The sequence below is a fragment of the Asterias amurensis genome, chromosome 1, assembly GCF_032118995.1.
Source record: "Asterias amurensis chromosome 1, ASM3211899v1".
Taxonomy (NCBI): domain Eukaryota; kingdom Metazoa; phylum Echinodermata; class Asteroidea; order Forcipulatida; family Asteriidae; genus Asterias; species Asterias amurensis.
In genome coordinates, this window is record NC_092648.1 from 1,249,670 (window position 1) to 1,259,943 (window position 10,274).

Sequence of the window (10,274 nt, forward strand, 5' to 3'; positions counted from 1 at the left end):
GTACTGTTTGAAAATAGGTTAAAGTACATTGCTGTGCCAGACATTCACTCTTTTGCTCATTAAATTTTGGTTGCATGCCTGTTGAAACTAGTCAACAGAAAAAAATGTTTGAGTTCACTCTTATGCTCTCACGATGAATAAAAAAAGAGAGGAAAAGGGCGTTTGAGAGAACTTGAGAAAACAAATAAAGTAAGTGCATTGTCATGAATCTGTATTGTGTACTTAAATTATTCAATAAGTTTATATATTCATATTGAGTCTGTCTTTTTATTTAATCTTGTTTTTTTGACTGAGCTGGGACCATTTTATTTTTCGGTCAATTTTTATAAATGGGCCATTTTAAGCCAGGCTTTTTTGCAAGGGGTAAAACTTGGTCTTTTGACTGATTTGGGACCATTTTATTTTTCGGCCAATTATTAAAAATGGGCCTTTTTGGGTCAGGATTTTTGGTTTAAAAATCTGCAAGGGGTTAAACTTGTTCTTTTGACTGATTTGGGACCATTTTATTTTTCGGCCAAATATTAAAATTGGGCCTTTTTGAGCCAGGATTTTTTGCTGAAAAAACTGCAAGGGGTTAAACTTGTTCTTTTGACTGATGTGGGACCATTTTATTTTCGGCCAATTTTCAAAAATGGGCATTTTGAGCATGGATTTTTTGCTAAAAAAACTGCAAGGGGTTAAACTTGTTCTTTTGACTGATTTTTAATGAAAACAAAAAATCGGCCAATTTTTAAAATGGGCCTGTTTGAGCCAGGATTTTTGGCTGAAAAAACTGCAAAGGGTTAAACTTGTTCTTTTGACTGATTTGGGACCATTTTATTTTTCGGCCAAATATTAAAAATGGGACTTTTTGAGCCAGGATTTTTTGCTAAAAAATCTGCAAGGGGTTAAACTTGTTCTTTTGACTGATGTGGGACCATGTTATTTTTCGGCCAAGTTTTAAAAATGGGCCTTTTTGAGCATGGTTTTTTGGCTAAAAAACTGCAAGGGGTTAAACTTGTTCTTTTGACTGATTTTGAATCGATTTGTTTTCGGCCAGTTTTAAAAAATGGGACTATTTGGGCGAGGATTTTTTGTTAAAAACTGCAAGGGGTTAAACTTGTTCTTTTGGCCATGCAGTTATTACAGCATTATTATGTAAAGTTTAGTCAAAAGATGGCGCTATATATAAAGACGTGCATTTTTTCCATTGATCTGCATTATACGGTATAATGGAGATCAATGATTTTTTCCTTCAATTTGATGGACATAAAATTTTCGTCATAGCGCCCTCTAGTGACATTAAGTATTCGGCCTCCTAAAGAAAATTCTCGGCATTAGTTTTTGCTATAGCGCCCTCTTGTGGGCGCAAATACTTAGGCTAAAAAATACCTGTGTATAGCGCCCTCCGCGGCTTTAAAATTCTTAGCACCATAGGCCGCAATTGCCCGTGTTTTTCAGGCCGAAAAATCCAAACTTTATGGCCCCGAATCAGACAAAAGAACAAGTTTAACCCCTTGCAGTTTTTGTTAACAAAAATCCTGGCTCAAAAAGTCACAATTTTAAAAATTGACTGAAAAATAAAATGGTCCCAAATCAGTCAAAAGAGCAAGTTTAACCCCTTGCAGTTTTTTTTACAGAAAAACTTGGCTCAAAACGACCCATTTTTAAAAATTGGGCGAAAAATAAAATGATTTAAATTCAGTCAAAAGAACAAGTTTAACCCCTTGCAGTTTTTTAAACAAAAAATCCTGGCTCAAAAAGTCACATTTTTAAAAATTGGCATAAAAATAAAATGGTCCCAAATCAGTCAAAAGAACAAGTTTAACCCCTTGCAGTTTTTTTTACAGAAAAACTTGGCTCAAAACGACCCATTTTTAAAAATTGGGCGAAAAATAAAATGATCCAAAATCAGTCACAAGAACAAGTTTAACCCCTTGCAGGTTTTTCAACAAAAAATCCTGGCTCAAAAAGTCCCATTTTTAAAATTTGGCATAAAAATGAAATGGTCCCAAATCAGTCAGTAGAACAAGTTTAACCCCTTGCAGTTTAAAAAAAAAAAAATCCTGGCTCAAAAAGTGCCAATTTTAAAAATTGGCCGAAAAAATAAATTGATTCAAAATCAGTCAAAAGAACAAGTCTAACCCCTTGCAGTTTTTTTTTACAGAAAAACTTGGCTCAAAACGACCCATTTTTAAAATCTGGGCGAAAAATAAAATGATTTAAATTCAGTCAAAAGAACAAGTTTAACCCCTTGCAGTTTTTTAAACAAAAAATCCTGGCTCAAAAAGTCACATTTTTTCAAAATTGACCGAAAAATAAAATGGTCCCAAATCAGTCAAAAGAACAAGTTTAACCCCTTGCAGTTTTTTTAACGGAAAAACTTGGCTCAAATCGACCCATTTTATTAAAATTGGGCGAAAAATAAAATGATTTAAATTCAGTCAAAAGAACAAGTTTAACCCCTTGCAGTTTTTTAAACAAAAAATCCTGGCTCAAAAAGTCACATTTTTAAAAATTGACCGAAAAATAAAATGGTCCCAAATCAGTCAAAAGAACAAGTTTAACCCCTTGCAGTTTTTTTTACAGAAAAACTTGGCTCAAAACGACCCATTTTTAAAAATTGGGCGAAAAATAAAATGATCCAAAATCAGTCACAAGAACAAGTTTAACCCCTTGCAGGTTTTTAAACAAAAAATCCTGGCTCAAAAAGTCCCATTTTTAAAATTTGGCATAACAATAAAATGGTCCCAAATCAGTCAGTAGAACAAGTTTAACCCCTTGCAGTTTTTAAACAAAAATCCTGGCTCAAAAAGTCCCATTTATAAAAATTGGCCGAAAAAATAAATTGATTCAAAATCAGTCAAAAGAATAAGTTTAACCCCTTGCAGTTTTTAAACCAAAAGTCATGGCTCAAAAAGACCAATTTTTGAAAGTTGGCCGAAAAATAAAATGGTCTGAAATTAGTCAAAAGAACAAGTTTAACCCCTTATGTCAATATATAGACACCATTTACCAGGAGCTACGAAAGAAAAACACAGACTCGGACCAGTCCCTATAATCAGTCAAAAGAACAAGTTTAAACCCTTATGTCAATAAACACCAATAATTCACAAGAACTACGAAATAAAAACACAAAACAAGACTTCAGGTGTATATGCTAATCTCGTTATATTATAGCAATAGCCCTGCAACGGGCATACAACCAAAATTTACTGAGGAGAGCAATGTACTTTAATGTCCAGCAATGTATTAAATTCATGCAAGGTATTGTATAAATGCACCATTGCAAGCAATTTAGATAATTTATCTCTTTATTTTGCCTATATCATCCTGGTAAGGCTAGTTAAAAGCAGGGCCACCACGTGCAGGTCCCAGGATACCAGCCCCGACACGCTTTTGGAGATAATCAAGGCCTTCATTCCCCTGACATTCCGGAGCTCCAGGTCCACACACCCATCTGAGGGGCACGCCCTCTACTCCTACTAAGGCAGTCCCATGTCCCACGGCGTAGACTATGGAACTCCTCCTGTTGTTCCACCAACTGTGATCACACCAGCACCATCCTGCCCGCTGAGGAGCCTGATGCACCTTTAAGATCAACCACCAGCTGTCACTCTGGCCAGGAGTCAGGACCCCACATGCCATGCAAGCACATGTCCAAGTCCCTTTTTGCAATGGAGTTTGGAATTTCCCTTGATTTTACCACCACACGATTCCAAACGATTCGAAGAGTCGCACCACCAAGACGCCCCTAAAACACGCCCAGGAGATCATCAGGTCCCGCGTACTCTTTTTACAGAGCGCCCAGGTCCATGCCCCCGTCTGAGGGGGGCACCCCCTACTCCCGAGAAGCGGTCCCTCGTCCCATGGCCTAGACTAGGAACTAACCCGTTTGGTCGACCATAATTGTGATAACACCAGAGCATCCTACCCGCTGAGGAAGATGATGCACCTTTAAGATGAACCACCAGCTGTGAAACAACCGGCCGGGCTGAGACCCCACATGCCACGTGCACATGTCCAAGTCCCTTTTCGCATTAAGTTTTGAATTTCCCATGCTTTGTACTTCCAGATTCCAAACTATTCGAGTGCCGCCCACCAAGGCCCTAAGATCGCCAAGTAAAGCACAAAAAAGCGTATGTGCTTGCTTGCAATGGTGCACTTATTTACATAAAATTATTTTAAAATGTTGACAACAAATATATACTAATCTAATCTTATACGATACTTAAATACATACCTACAACATTATGAGTTAATTACACAAGCGCAAGTGGAATATAACAAAATAGCACTTATCTAGATATGGGACGCAGCATTGTATATTTTTTTTGTATTCAGGAGCACGCTTGTGATAACAAAATTTATCTCCAAGCATACTTTTGCACTTGATGATCCGAATTTTACGCAAAACACTTTTCTTATGAATTAACATTGACTTGTCATAAAATTAGCTGTACATTTTGCATATAGCTTATGTTGCAAGATTTGATATGGGTCGTGAAATACAAGTTTAAATTACATTCCTTGTTGCTATGGATTGACTTATCAGTAGGCCTGGGCGAATTATTCGAATATCCGGTTAATGGCGAATAGGTTTTCCTATCCGTAACCGCGAATGCCTTTTTTTTCTTAACCGGATATCCGCATAGGGCGCGAATACCTATTTACAAACCGGATAATTCTGTAATTACAACCGAGTAACCGGATATTTTTTAATATCCGAATATCCGCGGACGTCGGGCGACAACTAATATGAATGTTTTATCTGAATCCTTATGAAACTTCTATTAAGACAGCATAAAACAGCATAAATTAAGTATATAACTATGCTTACCTCCGTAAAGAGTTAAAACAATGACATTTCTGACGTAATTTGTTCAAAAATTACAAAAGTTTTCTTTCACGTAGAGTCAATCACAATCAAAAGAAAAAGCAAATCGCCATCTTTAAATTAGATCTGGTCATTTTTATGAATGAAACAAGTGACACTGTCTAAAACTAATATCAATCCGCCCATAAGATCTCATTCACAAACGAACAGCGCCCTCTAGCGGCAAAACAACTATTCGAATATCCGGTTAATTTCGGATAGTTGGCCAGCGGTATCCGAATAACAAAATTTCACTATTCGCCCAGCACTACTTATCAGAATCAAGGAGTCAAGCCGGCTTTAAGAAAAATTTGTATACGTGTATATAGCACCATTCTATCAAGATCACAGTATTGTGCATGATTAAAAAACCCAACACCAGAATTTACAAACTTTGCTTCAGTATTGAATATGTTGATGGGAAGACACTTTCAGCATTGCTGTTTGCAGATCTCAGACACCTACGCTTCGGTTTGGTACATTTCATTGGAGGGTGGAGCAAACTTTCTAAGGAAAGAAATGAAAATGAGAAAAAAACATGTCAGCATTTAATATTTTCCTATAATTTAACGAGATAACAGAACCAGCCATGGTATGTGGTGACTGTAAAAAACTCATTGAGTAGTTGTTTGCTTTAGGGAAGAACTGCTGTTTTGACAACTCAGTTGTTTTGATTCGTAAGATTCGTTCGTCTTCTGGGAAAGTACAGAAGTTAGAGTCGTGAACATCAGTAAACCTCATGGAAGATCAGGATTTTCGGGACAATGGGATTGCTCTTTTGAATAGTGATTTGGTTCACTTTGGGGAATCCCCGTTTGTTCTTTGAATTTTGGTATGTCCTAATGTTTTTGTAGTGTTTTTACACATTTCAAGTATTTTGTTGCTGCGTTTTTTGATGTTTTTAATTCCCGAATGAATGAATAAAAAAATAAAAAATAAATAAAATAAAATTAAGATAAATAAATGTATAAACAATGTGTACCAATTCTGTTTGTCTTTGTGTTAAAAGTGTGTACCGTTTTTGCAGAGTCTAGAAATATCTAGGTAAAGCCCTCCCCCCCCCCAAAAAAAGGCCCAATTTGTTAACTCTGATATTGCCTCACAAAGGGTTCACAAAATGGGTTAAAATGAAATGTGACAATTTCTCAGAGCAACTAACATTCTGCACATTCTAATAAGCTAATTTGAAGCTTAGCAAATTGTATGGCTTTACTAATTTTAAACAGTGAGCTCTTGGAATGAAGCACACAAACAAAAGTATGCAAACTTTAAATTCTAGTTCAGCTGCAGAACATCTCTGAAACTAACTTCTGATGGTTTAAAGGCACAGTCTTTTATTTTTGTAGATGTTAAAATAACATGTGAATAATTCAGTTCATTTAAAAGGTGGACGCAGTGAGCACCAATCGTATACCTTTCTTTAAAATCACAGCATACACAAATTATTCAACAAAATTGTTACTAATAAGCTTTACTTAAAATCAGGTTTAGTTCAAAATTTGTAACAAATTTTTTAGAAATTACCTTTTACTGAAAGTGCAGCTTCTTTTCATAGCCAGTCTTGGACATCTACTCGGACAGCCTGACTGTAACACAAACAAACAGAACAAAATGCAGAATTTACTGTTTGGACCTTTTTCCACAATTGAAACCGTTTGTTTCAGGTACATTTTTATGTACTTCAAGATAGGTTTGGTGGAACTTGGTACACATTAAAGGCATTGGACACTATCGGTAATTGTCAAAGACTAGCTTCCACAGTTGGTGTATCTCAACATAGGCATAAAATAACAAACCTGTGAAGATTTGAGCTCAATCGGTCATCGAAGTTGCAAGATAACTATGAAAGAAAAATAACCCTTGTCACACGAAGTTGTGTGCGTTTAGATGGTTGATTTCGAGACCTAAAGTTCTAAATCTGAGGTCTCAAAATCAAATTCGTGGAAAATTACTGCTTTCTCGAAAACAATGGCACTTCAGAGGGAGCTGTTTCTCACAATGTTTTATACCATCAACCTCTCCCCATTACTCGTCACGATGAAAGTTTTTTATGGCAATAATTATTTTGAGTAATTACCAATAATGTCCACTGCCTTTAAGGAATATTTTTAATGTTGAAATCCTGTATAGTGCTTTTGGGAGACGCTATTCCATTTCTCTTGAGGATTGGTGCGCATATGTCAAATTTCAATATCAGTGAGCATGATACTAATTTTAGCAAATAGCAATTAACTTGGAAAATATCGAGTATTAAATTATAAACTACCAACAGCTTAAAGGGCCTATGTAACTTCTGTAGGACAAAAAACACAATGTCCACAGATTTACACTAAACTTACACAGTTTGAAGATAATGATAGTAGAAAGCTTCCCTGAAAATACTATGTGCTGAGGTGCTGTAGTTTTGGAGAAATGAGTAAAACAGTGTCATGGAAATAATTTTTGTCTCATGAGACAAAAATTATTTTAATCATTTACAAACAGATTTTCATACCATTGTTTCACTCATTTCTCAAAAACTGCAGAGCCTTAGTAAGTAAAATTAGAAGGGAAGCTTTCCACTAAAAAAATGGTGCTCTGAGAACTGTGTTTATTGGTGTAAATTGTGAAAAAGAAAGAAAACAAAAACATGAAAAGGGAATTTATTTTAGGGCACCCCCCCCTTAAAAATAAATAAAAATAAAATAACTGTAATGAAAAATAACTAAATTAAAAAAAATTAAATACAACAATTTTAATAAATAATATTTAACCTAGCAAAAAATAGTTCCTGGTTATCGGCCTGGCTATACATAATTTTATGCATAAAACAATGCACAAAATTGATTTCCATTTCACTTAAAACAATTGAGTTGTTTTGTTTTGTGTATAAAAAAAATAATAAGTTTTTTATCTTTTTTTAACAAAAGATATAAATACAAAAAAGCAAATATAAGCTTTAAAGGCAGTGGACACTATTGGTAATTGTCATAAGACAACATAAACAAGTGAAAACAACAAGTGAAAATTTGAGCACAATCGGTCGTTGAAGTTGCGAGATAATAATGAAAGAAAACACACCGTTGTCGCACAAAGCTGTGTGCTTTCTGATGCTTGATTTTGAGACCTAAAATTTTAAACTTGAGGTCTCGAAATCAATTTCGTGGAAAACTACTTCATTTTCGTGAGCTGTTTCTAACAATGTTTTATACTATCGACCTCTCCCCATTACTCAGAAGATAAATACGGTCGTACACCTTGCAGACTTTCGTTTTACGAGTTAGCCAAGTTAACATCGCTCCAGAAATTGTTATTAATGGGAAACGAGAGCAGGCATGCAAAAACAAGGCAACAAAGGCCTGCAAAAGTACACACCTTGTGATGTGAAATAAAAAATTAAAACATGCTGAGATTTCTCAAACTGAGTGTCATTTACGGCTCTGATAATTTGGCTACCTCAATTGCATTGTAACCTTCCCAAGAACTGTAATTTTTTAAGCCATGGTGGAATTTGTCAGAGAAATTTAGCCAAACAAGCTTACATGTATGTAATCAATGAAACTGTATGGTGACAACACAAGCACTCTTACTGATTTTCTTGTAAATTTCTAGTTCGTACTAAAAGGAAATTTCTGAAAGCATTTCCAATGAAAACAATATTGAAGTCTCTCCTCGGCAAAGTTTCACCCATAATGCAGAAAGCAGTATCTCATTTGAGTAAACCAGACTGATGTTGTTTTGTTTCATAATGAATAAAAAAAGGGTCAGTTGGATATGGAAATTTAAGTCGGATATGGAAATTGAAGTCGGATATGGAAATTTCACCGACAAGTTTCACATAGGCTTTAATACACTTATAAAAAATCAAACAAAAGTACCTTTTGATAAAACATAAAGGCATTGCCCACTCAAAGGTAAAATTCCAAGTCTGGAATGGGAAAAAAAGTGTACTTGCAGAAAGGGGAAGCACTGCACACACCCACGAGTCACAAGACAAAAAAAAAAAACCTTTTTTCTTTTTTTTACAACAACCTTCATCTAAGTTTATGTATAGAATATTGGTCTTGCTTGCCGGTTAGTAAAGAAACTTTTACTATGGGTTCATTTATCAATAATTATCAGAATATTTAAACAAAAACTTTGGTAAAGTTCCAACTCAACACCGAAAGCAAGTCAGTGGAGTTACATGTATACGCTTGTGAAACCTACAGAACGTCTGCGGGCATGGCGGGGCATAACGACCGCCGGCCCTGGGGGTGGCTCCCGGGGGCCAAGTCCACATCATAGGTATTTTAAAACTTGGCGCATTGTGACCAAACCACCCCCAAATTGCTGCAAATTACGCTAATGAAAATCCTGTAAATCACTTCAATTCCTACGACAAAAAAATGCTGAACTTACCATTACACCTTGTCAGCAGTTTATCCTCTGAATTGCGGTGAAAACTTGACTTTTTTGGAGCAAATCTCGCTGTGTCTTTCCAAAAGTCGCCATGTTTTCTTCGAAGTAACGCACACGGCAATGACATTGCACTTTCCAAAAGAAACTTTCCTAATCAAACCACCCGGCTTATTTGCATAACAAAGATAATGTGACCTTATTAGGTCACAGGAATGCTCGATACTAGACCATTTATTTTGAAAGGGGTGATCTACAAATAAATACAGGAGGTGCACTCATTAATTGTAAAACAACAGAATGGGGAAATTGATTTTTTTAAAGAAAACAATAATGTCCCTTGAAGAGAATGGAAGACACACTGAAAGAGTTGTTTGAGATTTTTGTCGGGAGGTAAGGAGAACTTAGAAGTCAATCAATGTTACCCATAGGATAGCAAACAAAACATTGCGACAGACAAGTAGTGAACATTAGTTTTGTAAAGGGGTAGGGAGAAATTAAAAATTATAAAGTTTTAATCTAATGTTGTGAATCCCTGAAATTGTTGTTAGCAACATTTTCTGGATGTTTAGTTGTCAAATTAATTTCAGTGGATAAAACATATAATAAGTTTAGTGATTATAGTACGAAGTTATAGGCTTTGGTGGTACTCTTTAGGTGGGGTTATTAATTAATCCAGCTTGGTATTTAAAGTGCCCCCCCCCCCACCCACCCTACCCCTCAAAAAAATGTAGTCCCGTACAGGGGTCACGTATGCCTACATAAATTATTTGTGGGCGGGGCTTTTAGGACGGCCATTTAAAACGTTGTTTACATATTAGTAGTCTGTACCCTTCATGTGGATACCAATAGTGAATTACATTAACGTTTGAGAAGTCTAGGGAAATGCTATAAGATTAAAGGATGCTAAGAAAAACGCAAATGGCCGAAATATTCGCTCGATATCTATAAAAGACTTTCTTTGGGAACCTAGAGAATAAAGGAAACAATCCGTAAGATGTCCCTTTTTGGCTTAACAAATTCAGGAAGTTCAATTGTCTTA

At 35.7% G+C, this 10,274-nt stretch overlaps 1 long non-coding RNA gene across 1 annotated transcript; it reads right to left on the minus strand.

Annotated features, from left to right (window-relative positions):
* Positions 1–3,044: 3,044 nt before the first annotated feature.
* LOC139939881 (uncharacterized) lies at positions 3,045–9,321 on the minus strand. Its single transcript, XR_011786359.1, has 3 exons — positions 9,236–9,321; positions 6,380–6,441; positions 3,045–5,362 (listed from the first exon to the last, which is right to left on the minus strand). It is a non-coding gene; the product is annotated as an uncharacterized lncRNA (long non-coding RNA).
* Positions 9,322–10,274: the final 953 nt, after the last annotated feature.